Source organism: Myiozetetes cayanensis, unplaced genomic scaffold (genome assembly GCF_022539395.1).
Source record: "Myiozetetes cayanensis isolate MyiCay16 unplaced genomic scaffold, myiCay2020 scf17, whole genome shotgun sequence".
In the NCBI taxonomy this organism is placed as follows: Eukaryota; Metazoa; Chordata; class Aves; order Passeriformes; family Tyrannidae; genus Myiozetetes; species Myiozetetes cayanensis.
The window spans coordinates 12,935,935-12,955,966 of record NW_026087378.1 but is presented as its reverse complement, the minus strand read 5'-3'; the positions used below and the strand labels follow the sequence as shown (position 1 = coordinate 12,955,966).

Here is a 20,032-nt window from a genome sequence, read left to right as displayed (position 1 = left end):
GAATCCAGTCCCCCCACACACTCCAACCCTCTTTTCTCCATCTGGGAATTTCACTTGAAAATGAGTATTACTCTAAAACCCACCCATGAAATGTGCTTTGATTGTATTAATTACAGCGTTACTACACCTTACAGCTTCAGTCCATGTGTTAGTTTATATCTCTCCTTCCTCCTCCTTGTGAGCCCAGGAGAGATATAATTACAGCACATCTTTCCTTTTTAAGTTTCCTGCTGGGATATTTTCTGCTTGAAATCAATGCCTGCCAGCGTGCCTGTGAAATTTCCTGAGGAAGTAGTTTAAATGGTGCTGTAAAAACCAGGACTGATTTAGAAAGCAGGAGCAATCCAACATTGTTTCCAGAAAACCCAGAGCACGGAGGGCAGAGAGGGGAGTTCATACCCATCAGCTGCTGGTTGCACTGCTCTGCAAATACCTGGGAATGAAAAGAAGGGGGGAGAAAGGAACATGGATATGGAGCAATGCAGATGTGGGACAGCAGGAAGGATTGTCCTCTTCGGTGTCAAACAGGAAGGCCTGATGAAACAAGGGAAACAGCGCCACTGCTCCAAGCTGCTCTGCTTACAGGAGGTGTTCTTGTCTCTCATTTAGCACAGTCCAGAGTTCCACTGTGGGAAATAGCAGGATAATTCCCTTTTTATCTCTTCCAACTGTCTCCTGTCAGGATGCACCCAGGCCAGCAGCAAGGCTCTGTCTGCAATCCTGGTCTTCGCTGCCACACACTTGGCACCAGCAGCGAGTGGGAGGGCGAGCACTGGCCAGCTGGGAGAGGCCCCCAGGGCTGTTTTCCCTGGGGAGCTCAAAGTCAAGCAATAAAGATCTGTTTCCTCCTCTCCTGTCGTCCTCCCCTTGCTGTTGTGTTCCCAGGAGCAGAGGATGTCCCTCTGGCTAAAGCTGGGGATGGCACTGCTGTCTGCATCACTCCCAGCATCTCCAGGGGGGTCAGGCTGCAGCTGGGAGCACTGCCAGGCTTGGGGAGGAGGGGAATCCTCACACAGGGGCCAGGCTGCTGCCCTGTGGCTGTTGGATTGGGGCCAGAGCTCTGGAGGGTCCCTTGCAGACGTAGCTGTGCCGGGCAGTTTCCTGACATCCCCTTCCTAAGCGCTTGAGCCTCTGTGCTGAGAGCACCTCGGTGTTTGGATTGCTGGCTGTGAGCACTGGCACCGTGCTGGGAGCTGCTGGTTGGGGTGGAAGATGAGAGCAGAGGGCCAGCTTCTTGGCGCTTCTAGGGTTATGGATGTGCTTTACATCAATTCGCCATCAGATGGAGCAGTTTTGGAAGGAAAAACTAGAATTGTTCCGCTCTGCCCGAGGCTAGGGCGAGTGTGCTATAGAATCCTGTTCTCAGCTTTGGTGAATCTTCAATTATTTGTCTGTGTGCCTTTATCTGTGGGGCAAAAATAACGTGTTCACAAGTAACTGTCAGCAGTTTGGTAGCCCTGGTGCTTTTTTGGGAATTGCAAGATGCAGATTTCTGTTTTTCATGCAAAAAACCCCAGGAATTCAACCCGGAGCACAGACTGAGTGTGGGGGTGACAGGGACTGCACCTCGTGAGAAGCTGGGTCTGCAGGAAGGAAACTGGGGGGAGGCCCTGCTGGGGTCATGGGAACTGCAACAATTTGGGGCAAGTGCAGAAATGGTGCAGTGATGTCTCAGGTGAGGAGTCAAAGCAGCTCCCCAGGGCAGGGAGGGCTTTCAGGGCCTCAGCCTGGTCACAAAGCAAGAGCAGAGCGTGGGTCAGATGGACTCAGGGACGCCTCTGGCATGTTTTGGGATGCAGCCAGGTCTCCTGCTCCGTGCCTCAAACACAGATCTGTCCTGTTTCACCTGGGATATCGCCCTGGTTTTGTTCCTGTGGACATTTGTTCAGTCGAGGCAGCCTGTGCTGCTCTGCTCCAAGAGCAATGGTCAGCTGGTCAGGGCAGATATTTGAGCTGAGCTCCAGAAACTCACTTAGTATTTACTTTGACACTACGAGAGTAGCACATAAATAAGTGCCTCTATATTTAGGCATTGGTCCATCGAGGCAAGTTTGCTGGAATCTGAGCTGTGGTGAAGGGCACAGCGAGGTGGGGATAAATCCTGGTCAAAGCAGTGGGGAGGAATAAAAATGCTGGATTATGAAGGAGAGACTGAAAAAACTCTTTGCCTCTGGAGGACTCTGGGGAGAAAGGAAAGAGTCTTTTTCTTTCTGACTGTGTGACTCCAGTTCCATCAGGCACAGGCAGTGTGACTGCACAGTGTCTCCATTAGCATGACAGAAATCCACCTGCTGATTCCTGTGAATAAGAGGAGTTCAGTGAGGTGCATTAAACTCACGTTTCCTTGCAAAGAACTTCCAGGAGCTCAATAATGCTGTTTTGGCAGGTTCATCTGGCAGTGTTTGTAGTGATGTCTTCAAGAAGTCATTAAAGCCTTTAGCGGCCTCTTGCTTTTTCTAAACAAAAGACCAAAACAAAGATTTTTGTGAATAACAACCCGAGTAAAAAGACTTGATAAACCCTCTGTTACATCATATGGTACCTCATCATCCTGGTAGTGGGACAAACATCCTGATGATGTCTCAGTGTGGGACAGCACCCAGTTGTTGGGGCTTCCCCAGGCACTGAGCAGCTCCTGTGCCCAAGGTGTGCCCCATCGCTGTAGGCATTTGATTTGGCATTTTGACTCTGTAAAGTGAGGTGGATTGCTCTCCCTCCTCCTTGCAAAGGCAGCCACAGCTGGGATGCAGGCAGGGAACAGCCAGCACAGGGAGATGACAACTTCCCTCGCATGGCCCAGCCCTGCCCACCCCCCCAAAATCCGCTCCGTTGTTTTTGGCCGGTAAATGAAAGCCAAGCTGAGGCCTCGATCCAAAACGTGGTCCCAGGCTGTGTGGGAGAGTTTGCATATGAACCTACAAAGGACAGACTGTTTTGTTTGGGAGTTTTTTTGGGTGGATGGTTGATTTCCCTCCTTCCCCCCAATCAATCCACTGTCGGTTTCACAAACAATATCGAGCCAATAACGTCTGTGCCAACAAATCATGATTCTGATCCTGCTTCCTGATGCTTGCAATCCTGATTGTTTGTCTGGGTGAGCAGTTTGTGTCAGTTGGCTTCTTCCCTGCCTCCCAAATAAGTCTCCCACTTTTGGGAAGCCCTCTGCCCAGGCCAGGCTGGGAATGGCTCTCCTGCCCCAGCAGTGCTCCAGCTCCTCTGCAGAATTAGCAATCATCCCATAGGGATACCCATCTCTGCTGTGGGATAGGGGCTAAGGACATACTGACATGGTTACTGGGATAAGAGTCTGGCTTTGGGATGGGGGGAAATAATGGGAAAGCCACTGTACACGACAACTGGTTAAATTTCGAGCAGCCTGCAGCTATTTTAGTTACAGCCTCTTTTAAGGAGATCAACACCGAGGGCAAATTCCTTCCCAGATAAATCATGCTCATTCCACACGCACGAGAAAAGTGGGGAATTTTGTTTTCCAAGTGGCTGCTTTGCATGTTTCCCTGGCTGGCAGCTCGTGTGGCAGTGCCAGGGCAGGGCTGCCTGCAGGCGATGGCTGCGGCTCCCGGGGAGCCTCACGTGATGCTCACGGGATAAATCCCCCTCAGATGACACTCCAAGAAGGCACAGCATTCTCTTAAAAACCCTTTCAGAGAAGGTCTGAGCCCTACACTCTTAATAAGCTTTTGGGCTTTGGGGTGAGTTGTTTCTTGTTTAGGAAGGAAGGGGAAGAGCAGCCTCAAGGCACGAGCTGCTTTTCCTTCACTCTGCCAGGCTCCTTTACATCCCAAACCTGGGGCAGCTGCAGCTCCTGCACTCCCTGCACGCCCTTGGGATGCCCTGGGGCAGGGCAGGTGGCCAACAGCAACACCAGAGCTGTGGCCACCTCCCTGCCACAGGACCCAGCTGTTTCCATGTCACTGCTGGCCCGAGCTTTGCTGTTCACTGGTGTGGGAAAAGAGTGGAGAATCTGAAATTTGGTGACCTGATCTTCCCTATTCCTGTAGGCAGCTGTAGCTGAGCGTGCAGGTTCCTTTCTCTCCCATCTGTAAGCTGTGCACATGGAATACAGAGAATTCCCAACTGCACACACACACAGGAAGCTCCAAGCCTTCCTCCAGGGCCATTCAAGGAGAGAATTCCCCTGGAGATACTCAGCCCACGTGGACACCACCAGTATTTGGCCATTTTATCTAATGAGATTTATCTGCCATCTTTTCAAGGTTGAACTGTGTCAACTCTAAATCAGCCCTAAACATGGCTTAAATTTTCTGTGGCTGTTACTGTGAGTGTGGAATAACTAAAAGAATTCAGCTGTTTCCGTAGTCAGAAGCAATTCTGGCAACTTCCATGCAGTCTGCACAGGTTTGTACTGCATGAGGAGGCCAACACTGCCCTTGGATGCTTTTAGAACTCCTTGCATGTTGTAATTGGTTTATAAAACTGTGGCAAACACTGTGAAAGGGGCTTCAGTAAATCATCTAGTCTGTTGAACTGGCCCAAAGCTAATTTGAGTCCCTAGCCAAGATAATGGATTTGGCACCTACTACAAGGGGTGGTTTTCCTACATTTGCATTAACAGTTCTAGATTTGAGGGTTAAACTGAATTCATCTTTGGAGGAGTCAAAAGCATGTGGCTTGGTGGGGATGTGTGTCTGGGACCCTTGTGCTTTGTGTGAGTTTTCAACAGCCCAGGAATGAGCACCAGCTGAAATGTTGTGCTGCTTGCTGTGGATAACAGGAGGAAAGGCTGCAGGACTCCTCCTGTGTTCATCAGTAGCTGCTGACCTTAAGCCAGGCCTAGTTTCTGTAGCTGGCTCCTGTCTCCACAAGAAGCAGAACACATGGGCAAACTCAACCAGCCTGAGTGAGCTCAGGGGCCCTGGGCTGCATTCTGCCCCTCCAGTCTTCCCTCCTCCACTCACATGGAAGTGCTCAGATTTCCTGCTGTGTGTGGGGCACGTTAAACTTCTCAAGCAGATCCTGCTCTGGGCAGCATCTGCTTTTCCCAGTTGCAGCCCTGCTGCAGCCCTGGTATTGTTTCACAGGGATCTGAAGGCCGTGTGTGTTTGTCCCTTCCACGGATAATGTCGTTTCTCTTCAGAACCATCACGTGCTTTTTGTTTTGATCCCTTTCCCATGTGCTTGGGATGTACTTGGGGTCATCTTCGCTGCAGGCTGCAGATCACGTACAGGGCAGGGAATATTTATCTGCTGGATTTACAAGAAAGGTGTTGACTGCAGTTGCAATGGGTGGCTGTTAATCCTTGTCAGTGCATTTGATGACAAACTGTTTTCTTTGCTAACTCTTATTGCCGTGGATTTCCTTTGTCCACAGCAATAGGATGTTCAGAGTATAAATATAGGGCTTCTGTTTCACTTAGCAAGTCTGCAAATTGCATTTCCACATGTTCATAGGCTGCCCTTTTATTTTGTATTGGGTTGTGTTTTTTGTTGTATTTTTGGCTTGTTTGGTTTTCTTTTTTTTCTTTTTTTTTTTTTTTCCTTGGATTTCAACATCTGAAGGTTTCTCTTTGCTCATCTTTCAAATACCACCATGGATTTGAGACGCTGCATGAAACTGCCAGTAGTGCTCTTTTCCCACAGAAATTTGCTCAAAAATAAGGATTTGGTACATGTTCTGTTTCACTGTGCATAGATGGGGAGACACAGAGTAAATCCACCAAGAATATTGAAGTGGGCTGGTTGTGGGTGACTCCTCTGGGGGAAATTATGCATCTCCCATCCTACCCACTCTGTCAGTGAGGCTGAAAATTTATATGAAAATATCCCCAGTGGCAGGTCATAGATGGCCAGAGATTTAACTGGTGTCAGCTGAGCTCTCTCAGGACAAGCCAGAAATGCCGTGGTCTATCAGAAGTAGTGACACACTCTATCAAAATCTTTATCCAAGTTTCTGATAGGATTTACTCTGGTGCCTTTCTCTGCACAAACTGCTGCATGGGCCATGTGGGAGGCAACCCCAGGGTGACACTGGCAGTGCTTTTTCTGAAACTCTCCTCGTGCCCCATCTGTCACCATCAGTGCTTTTAAAACCCATAAAAATCAGCTTCTGGAAAACCAGCTCTCGCTGTTGCCCGAACTTTTCTGTGCTTTTGAAAACCTTCCTGTGTGTATCTTGGAGCCAAATGTTCTGCTGGGTGGGAGTCTGTTCAGAATTTAGTTCAAAGGGGCTGGAAGGAATTCCTGGTATTGGAAAACAGGCAGTGCTGGGGGCCAATCGCTGCCCCTCTGCTGCTGCACGGGACTGGCCCCAGCCCAGGGATGGCAAACTGGTGCCTTAATTCACTGCTTGATGGGGAATCCAGTCAGATGTCTTGGAGCATTGCACGAGATAGGATGTTCTCCAAACATGGCAAGGAAAGAACAGCTAAAACAACTGAGAATTCAATGCATGCCTTAATTTCAGCATGCCTTAATCTTCCTAGCAATGTATTTCCATGACAACTCCAGCCATATTTCGAGAACAATCACTTCCAGCCATTAAACTATCAACTGTGTACTCAGTGTAACAAAATAATTCATAAACAGATGGACTAAGTGCCAGGAAAAGACGTGATCAAGCAGTCTTATGATCCTCTAGAGGAATACTGTGCTGCTCCAATGTGCATTTGAGTTTATTTTTCGTTAAAAATAGACAGAGATGAACATAAACTGAGCGCAGTGAATGTCTGAGATAACTTACAATAAATGCTGGGGGTGTGGAAATTGCAGCACCAAAGGAAAAACATTGTAAGATCTTACACTTGGATGCTAAAACACAAACCTGGGGGCTGCTGAGCTCTGGAAGGTTAAACTCAAACATTATTCTAGGTTTTAGGAAAGGTCAGATCCCCTTACTGTCTGTATTTCAATGACCTGTGGCCAAGTGGGAGCTGATCCTGGGAGCTCCCCATCCCACTTCTCCCTCAGGATCCACAGGCAGGGAGGTGGTTTGGCCTCTCCAACACACATTTTTAATGAATATCTGCCAGTCTGTGCCCAGAAAACTTGGGAGCACCCAGTGAGGGCCCACAGGTGACCCTGTGTGTTGGGCTTTTCCATGGGTAACGAGGACGAACACAACACGATTCCCGAGGGATTTCCTAAACATTTCCTTGAGTTGTCTTTACCCCAGTTTGACCTCCTCCATTTTTTCAGGGTGCCAACTTCTCCTCCTCGCCGTTAATTCCCTGGGAGTTTGGATGAGCTCTCTCTGTGCTCTGCACCCCCCAAACCAGCCAGGTCTGCTGCAAAGTGGGGGGCACCCCAGGGCACCCCAGACTCCCATGGGTGGCTTTGCCATGGCCAGCCCAGCTCCACCTCCACGGCCCAGCATTCCTGCCTGTGATCCAGGGCGAGACTCCCCACCAGATGTCTGACCTCCTCACCCTCCTGGCAACACTCAACGTCCCTTCCTGTAAAGTTCTGCGGGGTTTTATTTTCCTTGCTTTTCCCAGCCTCCAACTGCTGGTTATTATCATTATTAAGCATAAATGGCCTCTTTCACACTCTGCAAGGCAAGTGCTCCTCTGAATAAAGCCTAACTAGCGTGAAAGGGTTTGCATGGTGATACTGCACAGGATTCAGAGAGTGGCTTGTAACTAAATTAATAAGAGAAAGGAACATTATGAATGCATCTCCTTTCATAATTGAGGGGATTTTCTCATATGCTCGGGTGAAGAATGTATCCCATACTTTATTTCTGTAAAAAAAAAAAAAAGAAAAAGACCAAAGTGAAGTCATTTTCTTAGAATAAGGAAGGTACCAGAAGCACTGCTAAGAAGATTTCAAGAATGGAGTAGTAGGAAACTATTAAGAATCTTAGTCCAGCTCCCAGTCCAAATGAGCAGTTGTTTTTCAGAGGTGAGTGCAATTGCCTGAGAAGAAATCAGGCAGAAGGCATCATCCATCCATCTACAGAACCTGGCAATGAAAAAAAACTTAAAAAAAAATAGTGTCTCCTTGCCCCGGAACAGATGGGCATTGTCCTCAGGCTGTACTTTTAATTTATCACCCAGCACATCCCTGCACCGAGGGCAATCCGAATGCAAATGGCACTTTTATTTGCAGGGAGGGCTGAAAATAGCTGGATGCAGGTTACAGTTACGGGCACCGAGACACCAAACCGCCCCCAGCGCCTCCTGTTACAATTAATGGCCTGTGCTCATTCCACTTCACGCTGGGATGCCCTCAAATATCACACACTAAGCAGAGCCGAGCAGGATCGTCAGGAGGGAAGGAGAGCTCTGAAGAACCCCCTGTGCTGGCAGCACCGTCACTCTCTGAGCTGGCCTTGCCCTGATTCCCAGCACAGCAGTGGGGCAGGCTGAGGACAGAACTGGAAAATACTCAGCTGAACACCGGAATTCTGCAGTCTTTGGGATATGTATACATTTTATTTTTTAATTTTATTTTTAAAGAAGGTAGATCTTTTTGTCTGTTCCCTTTATTATGACACAGCTCCTGCTTGCTGGTGTTTGCCTGGAAAGGCCAGGCTGTTTTTCTACACAAGTGTGGACTTCATCCCTCAAAGAAGTGCTTTGCTCCTCTCCAGAGGGAGCTCCTTCTAGGCTGAAAACCCAAACCATCCCTTCCCCCATCAACAGAGGGGTGAGCTGGGACACCCCCAGGTGAAGGGCAAGCAGCACACGTGACGTGCAATGATGTGCAACCAATTTTTCCAAGAGGAACTGTGAATTTAAGTGCAGCTTTTAAGAACATGCATGCCATAGAAATGTCAAATACGACATTCAGTGACCAGGAGGAGGCTCAATCCAGCCTCACAGATCTTTGACATCCCCAAAAATTCAGACCCAGAGAGCCCCCAGCCTGAGCTGCTGCACTTTGCTGAGCGCAGGGGTTGCCTCAGGGTTGCCAAAAGTCCCAGTTGCTGAGCGTGTTCTGTCCCCCATTTCAAAACCATTTTGCAGAGGTATCAGGACATGTCTAATCCCTGAAAAAAAAGATGTGGACATCATGGTCATTTAACAAGATTCTCCCTCTTCCCCTTTCCTTTTGTTAGAGCAGAATGAGACTGGACAGACTCTTGTTTACAGTCCCTTACAGCGGGGCTCTTTTGCTGCCAATGCCACAAATGATGTCATTTGTTTAGCAGGAGACTGACTATTAGAAATGCCAAATGTAATTAGGATCTTTCCTTTCAACTGGGTTTCACAAACACTGATGGTGAGAAATGGCTCCTACCTTTTGAACTTTCAGACTAATGGTGGGATCACTGCCCTGAGAGGGCTCTTGGCAAAGGTTTCAACCCCGGGTGAGAGAAGGTTTTACAATTTTACGGTATTTGCAATTCTCCTCCGAATTCGGAAAGTCCACCAGCTTTCAGCTGGGATTGGGGTGATGTCACTCAAAACAACTCCTCTGCTGGGTGAAAAAACCCCTTCATTGACCCCCCAGAGCCAGGGCTCTGCCTGCTGCAGGTCCTCCAAGTCTGGGAGCAGTGGGGCTGAGCCTGGCCAGATGCTGCCAGCTGGTTTGGAGCCAGCGCTCTGGGATCCTACTCCACCCATGACACTTAGAGAGAAACAAAGGGTGTAAAGGGTGTGTTAGGGACAGGAAGAGGCGTGATGCTTGTGACTGTACTCCAGCTATTCTCCACTGTCAGAAGCCCCCCGAGGGAGGAGGTGGGAGGAGGCCAGGGGAGGAAGGCCAGGAGCAGATGGCATTAATTTAGCACAGCCCAAGGCTGCTGCACAACATGCCAAAGCTTGGTCCTCCTTTAGAACCAGCCTTAAAACCTGCAGCCCTGGCCTTGCAGGCTGCCCTTTTCCCCATCATGGCAGGAGAGGAGACCTGGGCATGTGAGCCAGTGCTGAAGTTCACCCAGGGAAGCTCCAGCTGACATCAGCCATGAGATTGTTACCACGCAGGGAAGCTCTGGGGGCCCATCCAGTGCCTGCTGACGTCAATGGAAACCTTTCAGTGGACTTCAATGGGCTCTGGATCGGGCCCCTGGTTTGTAATTGTGGGTGTTCATGGTTTCTCTCCTTCCTTCTGCTGACCAGAAATGGTAAAAAAGTGTACAAGACATCTGCTCTTCAAGAGCTCTGACTGTTCAGGCACCTTTCTCACCCTGGTGACAGGAGTGTGTCACCAGAGGAACACCATGCAGACATTTCTAGACCTGTGGATCTGCTTTATTGTGGTTTAGTTTCAGCACACTCAGAGTGGAGAATGCCACTGGGCTGTGGCAGCTGGCCCTGCTGAGCACGGTGGGGTCCAGCCCTGCCCTCTGCCCTCCCCTTCTTCAGCAAGGCTCCACTTCTCAACCCGACCTTGCAAAGTTCACAGCCAAGAAAAGCCAAAGGATCTCCTGGCTTTATTAGGTCCTATCAGTTCTTCTGAGAAAATAAAAGCAGGTCACCCACCAGAGAGTGACTGGACAGCTTTGTGCTGATGTGAAGAATTTTAACCCAAAACGCTTTTGCTGCCCGTGATCCTCCAGCACCATCTCCATGCTCCCCTCAGACTGTTTCCTTCATCCTCCTGAGCCCTCCCACCACGTTTTCCAGGGATTTTGGTGCAGGTTATTTGAGGATATAGTGAAAATATGGTGATGAAGCCCCTGTGTTTTGACTATACACTTATCTTTTGCTGCTGGTTTTCTTGTTCTGCACATTCCCCTGTGATTACTTTTCCTGCATTCCCTCTCTTTCACTGGGCTTGCAAATGCAAATCAGTGCATTTGGGGATGTTATTAATTTTCTTTTCTTCCAGCTGATGAAATGTCTGTGAGGCAGGAGGGAGCCCCAGGTCTGGTGTGTGTCCTTCAGGCACAGGCTGCATGCAGCCAGCAGTTTTATCCCGGGGTTCACAGTTATACCCAGAACAAATGGATCAGAAAAAAAAAAATGCTGATTTTATTTAGAAAAAGAGAAAAAGAGGTTTTCCTTGAGATTCTCAGAAAACTGAAAGGAAGGAAAGGGATTTGTTATCAACACTGTGGAACTCATAAAAAGCCAAGCCACTGTTACCTTCATGCTGCTGAATTCCCTGAATTGCTTTGGCAAAGCCCAAACTCTTGGTGGAATTCTTTGAAAGGGCAGCCTAATACACAGTAAAGAACTTCCCCAAAATTTCTCATTGTTTCGTGTAAAGATGCCATTATATTTTAGGGACCTCATTATTGCTTTCTTTGGGTTTTGAGTCTAAAGCTTCCTTTCAGCTCTTCCCTTTGTAATAAATTAATGACAATTCAGGTCAAGGACAGATCCAAAACGTTTTACTGCTTTTCTAAAGCTTTTTGGTATTATTTTGGTGCTGGTTTGCACATCTATGCCACTGAATCCACACAGCCATCTATTTTAATCAGTCCTGAATCTTTTCCTGCTGGGTCAATAGGATAATATTATGTTAACCATTCTTAGGATAAATTCCTAGCCAAGGGTGAAAAAAAATGTCCCCAGGTCAGGTCATAAGAGGAATATTGTTAATGAACTTTGTCCTTAGGCCTTGCAAATCAGCACAGATCTGCTCAGCTTTAGGAAGAAGATTCTCATTTTCCAGTTACTGAGCAGGATGTGTAAGTCCAGTTCACTGCAGTCTTTTTGAAGTGGACTGATTTAAATACTCCTTCCCCCCCCATTTTTCACTTTAGGGGCAGAAGATGAGATGTGAAGCCTGTCATTGCACTGTGACTTGGTATCCACTGCACAGGCTGCAGCTGGTGCAGCACAACCAAAGCAGAGTTTTGGTTTCAGTGTGGGGGTAGATGTGAGACACTGAGTTCTGGAGGTCCATCCCAAGATGCCTGTGACTTCAAGGCACAAGCCAGCCCTGCTACAGTGTCTGTACTTCATGACCTTATTTTTCCAGCTGCTGGCTGTCCTGGGAGTGGGGATGCTGGGTGAAATGAGGGACCTTGCACAAGGTGCTCAAACCAGGATTTGCCCTGCAGGACTCTGGACAAACTCCACACTCCTGATGCTCCTGATGCACTACCAGGAGCAGCATCAAAGTGAGTGTTCTCAGCAGGGCAGCTCTGTCCCTCCCCTGGATGGCAGCAGGAACTGATGGGGCTGTGTGTGCAGGGAACTCCTTTCCTTTCCAAGAGCTTCGCTCGAGATGCCGCTGTGGGGCCACTCTTTGTTCCAGGCAGAAAGCTGGTGTAGGACCCACTTCCTGGAGACAGGGAGGAAGGAAACCCGAAGGAAGGAAGATTAACAGCCCTCTGAGTCATGACCCAAACCTCAGCCTGCCTCCAGGCAGCACGTGTCCTGCTCACCACGAGTGGGGTTTAGGGTGCAGTGAGAACAGATGCTCCAGACTTGAGTATTGCGAAGAAATTGCTTTAGGTTTTCAACTTAGCATTCTAGAATTTGGTGTCTGGACTGTTTTTAAAGGTGGACATCTGGGGGAACATATAATGTTGGGGTTATTTAGGAAATGTTAACCATGAGCACAGGTCAGAGCATAAGACGAGATAACGAAGGCTGCTCATGCATCGACCCAGTTTGATGGACCAGCAGAGTTGGTGGCTTTGGCCAACCCCTGAGAGATTCCAAAAGCACATCCCAAAGGGGGCTGGGGCGAGCCAGAAGGGCCCTATCAGCCTGAGAATACTTTGCACACTTCTTGTGACTTGATTTCTTCTTGTGGGTACACGAAATCCTTCCATTGTGGATATACTTGTTTTAAAGAGGTGAGGAAGAGTCAGGAATACTCAGGAATAACTTCTGGCTTGAACTGCACTGGGAGGAGCTTTTTGAGGAGGAACATGCCCTTTCCCCTTCTCCCTGACTGATGGTCCATCCTTGACCTGTGTCACAGTCCCTTCCAGGCTAAATGACCTTCCCATGTTTGATATCATAAAAGCAGGTTTGGGTGTTTCACTCATGTCCATTAATAAAAGGCTTGGTGCAGTTATTTACTGAATTTGCTAATGAGATGAGTTCCTGTGAGAGTAAAAATGGCCTATCTGACATTTTCTTGTGTTGGAAACATAGGATTTCTTGACAAAAGTTTTAAGATTATCAGTTAAAGGGTGTCAGTGGGGTGACACTGATTTGCCCTTTGCTCTCCCCATGCAAATTCTGACACATTCATCCTTCAAAGGAATCACAGAAGAGACAAAATTGTCACAGTCTGAGATGAAATCAATACCCAGGTGAAATCAATGCAAATTTTGAAAAAAAAAAAAAAAAAAGGGCAGGACAAGATTGAATGAAGGTAAAAACTCTTTGCTAAATTTGGCTCTCCAGCCTCAGATCCCTGCAAAGAGTTCAATAATCATCTTAATACAGAGATGTTCTGGTTTGTCACTTCTCTCCAGTCTTTTGTGGTCATTTGAAAGTTAAAACAGATCCTCCTCCTCCAGACAGTCTAGTACAGTGAAACCAGCTTGTTACAAAACACAGTTAAGAATGTTTAAATAAAAATATGTAGACTAAAGAAGGAACTATTCGTGATGCATCCGTCCCCTGACAGGCTGTGAAGTTATTCCACCCTTCAACACAAGGGCTAAAGCATAATGGAATCCCTACTGAGTGTTTTCATGCCTAGCAGAACATTAAAAAAAAAAAAAAAAAAAAAAAAGGCATAACAAAATGCCCAGTGTGCCCCTAACTACGAGCTTGGATGGGTAAGGAGGCCAAGAGAAAACAGTGGCACTGTGGGAAATATTTGTGGTAAGGGAAGGAGACAATAACTGAAAGTGATAAAAATGGATGATTCCCCCCCAACCACCGGCCAGGGCAGGGCTTTGTGCCCCTGCAAGGCAGGGCAGTCTGCAGGCACAGCATCAATGCAGCCTGTGGGGTTTTTCTCCCTGCTACCAGAAAGAATTTTAAAAGCCAGATTCCGATTTTAAAAAGACTTCCAGTTGGGAAAGGAGGTTGTATTTTTTTTTTTAGGTTGCAAAAGGGGCCATTCACCTCATGAGCCAGGCTGGGTGCGAGATACTCGGAATGCACCACTTTAATCTACTCTTTTTGGCTTCTAATTTAGCTGAGGACATGAAATGGGCACAGATGCAGCGCTGCAGTCTGCAAAAGCGGGGCACTAAATGGTGCATTAACACAGAGCTGAATTCTGCTGTCCCTAATCAGGCCCTACTCAGGAGGAAAGCAGTGAGGCTTCTGCCTGCATGAAGAAACCCATATGATTGGCCTTTAATACACATGAAATCATCTTGACTTTACTGAATTCCCTGAACTTTATGAACTCAGAGTGGGTGCTCAGGTCCACATTAATGGTGATCAGGATGTAAATGATCGTGTGCTCCTAAGAAGGAATTAACTCTTACTGCTTTTCTTCTTTTCCCTCTGATTCCCAGTTCAGGTGGTGAGTGCTTCTGAAGCCTTGCATGCTATTTGATGTTTAAATGCAAGGATCCTCTGAAGAATTGTCCTGAATTATTGTCATTTACAACAAGGAAGTGAATTTTTATGGAGGTTCCAAAGCCTTTCTGTACTCTGGGATGATTTAACTTTGTTCTGCCTTCACGTTGATGTAGCTTCAAAACCACCCAACGGGAAGAGATGGTTATAGTGTTGTAAAACTGGTGGAAATAACAGGATTATTTTTGACTAACCACAGGGTTTTCCATGTCAGGAATTTGAACAGCCCAAAATCATTCTGCCCTCGGGCTTGTTTTACCTTTTAGAAGAAAGGACTAAATAGTATCTTTAGGGCTTATGCATGGCATTATGGTGCAAAGCCTGAAAAAAGAAAGTGGAGAGGACAAAAGGCAGGCAGGGGGAGCAATCTGTCAGCCAGAGAGACCTCTTCAAACCAAACCCAGTTAGGAAAAGGCATTTGTCAGTCATGAACCACTCAAAACTCTTCAAACCCCTTGGTTCTGAAGGAACCAAGTGTCCTGTCTGAAGTTCTCCCAGTGTCTCTTCAGTATTGTTGCATTTTTTCCTGTCTATGAAAATAATTGCAGTGTTGCTCACAGTATAAAAATGGAAGTGTGCTGCTTTCATTCAAGGTGTTCTTTCATACTGAGCCTTTGGTCATGTCATTATTCATAGAAGTAATTGTATGGAAAAGAGAAATTCCAATTTTGCTGGGCTTGCTTTTGGTCTGGTTCCATAAACACTGTTAGAAAACCCTGAAAGTCTTTTATTTCACGTTAATTGAAGGAACTATGACAACGTAACACAGTCTATTCCCTTTAACGTTGAATAGTGGCAAAATTGGCATTGTTTTGGGTCAGTTCACAATTTGCATCAGAAATAACCTTGCCAGTGGTTTAGGCTGGTTTGTGCTCAGAGTTTTCAACTCTTCTTTCACTTCTTTTTCAAACAGTCTCTTCTCTGGTGAACAGATCAAGTGTTAATGACGTTTGAAAGGGGGTTTTTGACCCACATAAGACTTAATAAAACCATAATTTTGCATTTTATTGCTTCAGTGGAGAAAAACTGTTAATGAGGAGTGGCACGGTAAAGAAAACTGCTTTTTGGCTCTGCCTGCCAACTGGTTTATTCTGCTTACAAACAATGGGCCCCAGTTAATGACCAGACCATACTGTATTTACTCGCTACCGTCAGGCATTCCCAGACCTCATAGTTTTATGTCTGTGAAACACTTGCACGTTATGATCTCACCTCATGATACAGAATCTCTCTCTTCAAGTTTATACATGAGGTGGGAAGGCTCTGAGATGTGCTCTGAGGTGCAAAATTAGTGCAGTTCCCCTGGAATGAAGGAGACGTGCCAACTTCTATCAAGTGCAGCTCTGGCCCACGGTGTCTCAAAGACATTTGCTTTTGTCTAGAAAACAAGCAAACAAACGTTCCTCATTTCAATGGAGAACAGCCCTGATGTCTGTCCTTGCTCCAGCACAGGAGGAGATCAAAGATGGCACAAGCTCTTCTTGCAAGGCAGTGCTTCACTTCCAGACAATTAATATGATAGTATCAGGGAAATGGAAATCTATTCCCTGCTTAGGTGGTTCCCCTCACGGACTGGAAAACTACTGGGTTTATCATTTTCTGTCTTTAGGCAAAAAGGTAACTCATATTTGCATGTTTGTCAGTTTGTGCTTGAGAGTACAAGATTTACTTAAAAACAAGCTCAGCCAGCTAAATGAAATGCCAGTGGTCTTATTACCCTGAGAGAGAAAAGCACTTAAGCCTGTGATTAAAATGAAGTTAATTGAATTTAAGCGTGTGCTTAAAGAAAAACACGGCCATAAATACTTCACTGAATAAATGGGAGATCATTCTCATGCTTAAATGCAAGCATTAATCAGTATTTTCCTAAAACCAAAGTTTATAGCCTTCTATCAGCAGTTCCAAGCATCCCACTGACTAAACCTGGCAGCAACACCAGAATTTTTCTGAGAAATTTGTTCAACAGAATGAAAATCAAGGTTCTGCTCATGTAATAAATTACAAGAGTAGGTTTGAAACAAGAACACAAATATTAAAATCTGGGTGTGATGAATTATGTACAAGAAAGGCAGGAAAGAGCTTATTTCAAGTTGACTTGTGTGGCTTTCTCAGAAACACCTCTTTGGTAACCTAGAATGGAAACACCTCCTTGCTCTACAAAACCCCAAAATTCAGTATTTGCTGGGTAGTGGGAACTGCAGAGCAACTACAGCTGCTCTGTGCTTCTACACCCAAGATTCTCTGCATCAGATTGGTCTTTGGAATTAAAAATGGGGGGTTGAATTAAAAATCTCAGCTCGGAAGTTGCTACTGATATATCTCACTGATTTTGGATATGTGACATTTTGTGCCTGAACTTAATTTTCTTTGTATTGGAATGCAAATGCCTTTCTCTTAGGAAGTGTAATAATCAAGTATTCATCAAGTATTTTGCTGTCCTTTTTAGCTGGACCAAAGAATTTCTGGCCTAAATCTGTTCCACTGGTGTAGAAAAATTTGTTTAACACCTTGTGAAGGAAGGATGCACAGACTGGGCCAGCAGTAATGGCACAGAATCCTCACCCAGCAATCTGCAACCAGGAGACTTCCAGAGCCAGAGATCCATGTGATTGTATTTAATGACCTGTAATGGGTTTTTCTTTTGTGAATTCCCTCTGTCACCAGTTTTGGGGGTTGATTTCATGTAAACATTGAGTAATCACAATGGTCAGTGGCAGAAATTGAACCCCTTATCGCACTTTGGGTGAGGAACCACCTTTTTCTTCCATCTCCTCCAGAACATTTATATTTATACCAAATTTCATCTACTTTTTTATTTCACACTCAGTATGGGGAACTTCTTTAGTTCTTCACACCAGGTCCTCATGTTCACTCTCCTAGAGTTCACTCTCTCTTCTTTAGGAAGAGCAAGCCCTAACAATTAGACATAATCATAACAATCTCATTATTTTAGTAAGAAATGCTTTGATTCTGCAGGCATCCAATCACATACATTTTATTTTCTGTTTTAAGTGGCTCTAGGGGGTGCAGCTGTCAGACTGCTCCTACTGAGTGGACTTTGAAACCTCTGCGAGCTCTGTTGTCAACAAGACTAACCAGCTTTTACTGTGTTTAGCTCAGTAGATACACAGAGAATGATGTGCCTTTTGCAGACTTGTACTCTCACTTACAGATGTTCCTCTCTGCTTCTGCCATCTTTGTTTATGCACACACAGAGCAGTAAAATGCAAACATGGAAGGCCTGGTATGAAGATCGTTCACACTTTAAAATTGTAATTTTTACATGAAAAGCGCCATTATCCTAATTAAACTGCCCCATTTTGAGGGGTGTTGTGTGTGTGCATGTGAGCACAGATATACCACGTGAATACCTTAAATATGTGTATATATATATATAATATATATATTTATATGTGTGTGTATATATATTTATATATATATTTATATGTATATATATTTATATGTATATATATTTATATGTATTATACATGCATATATATATTTATATCCATTAAATGCATTCAGATTGCCAGTTTTCTTTCTGTGCAGAGACACTCCATGCAAAGAGCCGATGCCCTGTGACTGCAGTCGTTCCCATTTTGCAAACTAGATCAATTAATCACCGAAGGGGATCAGCCTGCTCTGGGCAAAGCCGGGATTTTTGCACCGGGAAAACCTCCGGATTGCGGGAGAGGCACGGCACAAAAGATGGCCGCGTTGCGTGGCACCGAAGGGAGTTATTCCAGGATGAGGGGAGGGAGCCAAACCAGACTCGCCACGCGGGTTTGGCGGACGGTTCGCGGAGCGGGGCTGGGAAGGCTCTGCCGGCGGCTCCGGGGGTGTCACCGGACCCTGCGCTGGGCTCCTCCCCGGCCGCCAGCACCATGAGAGGGGGGCGCGGGCATCGCTCGCAAGGGAGCTAGAGACAAAAACACGGGGGGAGAAGGCGGAGCTGCGGTGGTCGCTGGAAGGTAAAGCCGCGCTCGTTCCTCGCCGCTCTGGGTCGGGGCTGTTTTGCCGGCGCTGCGATCGTGACGCTCCCAAGCGCTTTTTTTTTGCAGCGGGGGGAAGGAGATTCGCGGAGATGGCGTCACTTTGTAACAAAGTTTCCAGATTTTACTGAGCTTCTTGTTTGTTTTCCTTTTTTTTTTTTTTGGTGTGTGTGTGTGTGTGTTTTTTTTAAAGAGGGGGCTGTTGAACTGTTCGTAATGCAAGTGGGCGATGTGGCCGGGATCTAAATATACCCCTGTGCAAACAGAACCCCCTGAGAGAGCCACACCGAGAGCTCGGGCTATTGTTAACTTTCGGGATTCCAATTAAATCCTGCACTGTTAAATATTTATTTAATTACTGCAGGGAGAGAGAGAGAGCAGGAATTCTCTCTGATTACACTAATGGAGTCAGAGTAGTGTGGTAAGGGCGAGTTTTTCCTCCTGCCCCCCTTTCCAAATCTGAATAGCTGTGGACAAGCACGGGCTGGAATATGAACATTAAAGGGGGGGAAAAAAAAATGTTTCAGCTTTGTTTTAGGGGTTGTATTTCAGTCGGGTAAGCAAACTATATTGCATGTGTTTTTCCGTATCTCCAGCTCACTCCAAACATAACATTCCAAAGGATAAAATCTGTTACAAAATAAAACTGACTTTGTGACAGCTGAACTTCTACGCCGAGTCTAAAAATTATCCAAAAGCTCCTCAAGAATCCTAAATGTCATTCCCAAGATGTGGTGAATTGTAATTAGGGCTGTGAACTATTTTAGTGGCAGTGCCTTACATGGGGCCCAGCTGAGCAGCTGGAGCATTTATGATCTTGGTTTTTACCCTTTACTCTGTGACATGTGAAGGTGTTTAGACAATAATAAGAATAATAATCCTAATTTGTTTCAGATTTGAAAAAACGTAACAGAGTTTGAAAATGTGTTGTTTGCCTTTTGATTTTCCTTCCTGTATTTCCTTTTGAAACATATGTCATAGGGCAGTGCTTAAACAGGGCAAGAAAAACTCATCAACAATAGAATAATGAATGAGAAATAACATTATTATTACTGTATTACTACTTTGTGATTTTCTCATCTTACTGGTTGTTCCAAAAACTTTTCATTTTTGTTTTAGACCCGGTTCCCTCTTCTCGTAACAAAAAGCAAAGCAAAGCAAAAAAAAAAAAACCAAAAACAATTTAGGGTTCTGTGGAAATTTTGGGAAGAGAAAGGAAATAGCTTGCAACACACTGTCCAAAACCTGCACTCCACTATGCCCAAAAGCACTTTAATTTTACAATAGACATGATTATTGTGCTTGTGTATACAGATCTTGATATGGGAGAGGAAATTATTAAACCCAACTATTTGGTCGTGAGGGTGGGAGGAAAAAAAAAGATGTGTCCCTAAGTGTGCCACAAAATTTAAATACAAGTTCCAAAGGCCCAGCCTCCTGTAACTTGGTGAGTCTGCCAGAAATACACCCAGAAGGAGAAAGTCAGGTCCTGTCAGCTCCTCCCTGAGAAAGGCTGAGTGCTCTGCACTGCCATCTCTAATTGGTTGGGGTTGGGAAATCCTGGGGTGATAAAACGGCTGTTAGAAAGTTGGCTGGGGAGTAATTAAGTGTAGGACTGGCTATTAAAACCTGATTTGTTACTCATAAGTTACTCTCATCTGCTGTATC

General features: G+C 45.9%; 1 protein-coding gene across 1 annotated transcript in view; it reads left to right on the top strand.

Annotated features, from left to right (window-relative positions):
• The first annotated feature begins 18,189 nt into the window (after positions 1–18,189).
• The window catches only part of SMAD5 (SMAD family member 5), a 28,154-nt gene continuing 26,311 nt past the window's right edge, over positions 18,190–20,032 (top strand). Inside the window, exon 1 of the mRNA XM_050311928.1 lies at positions 18,190–18,343. The gene's annotated coding sequence lies outside the window, so the exon portion shown is untranslated. The remainder of the gene's footprint in view (positions 18,344–20,032) is intronic.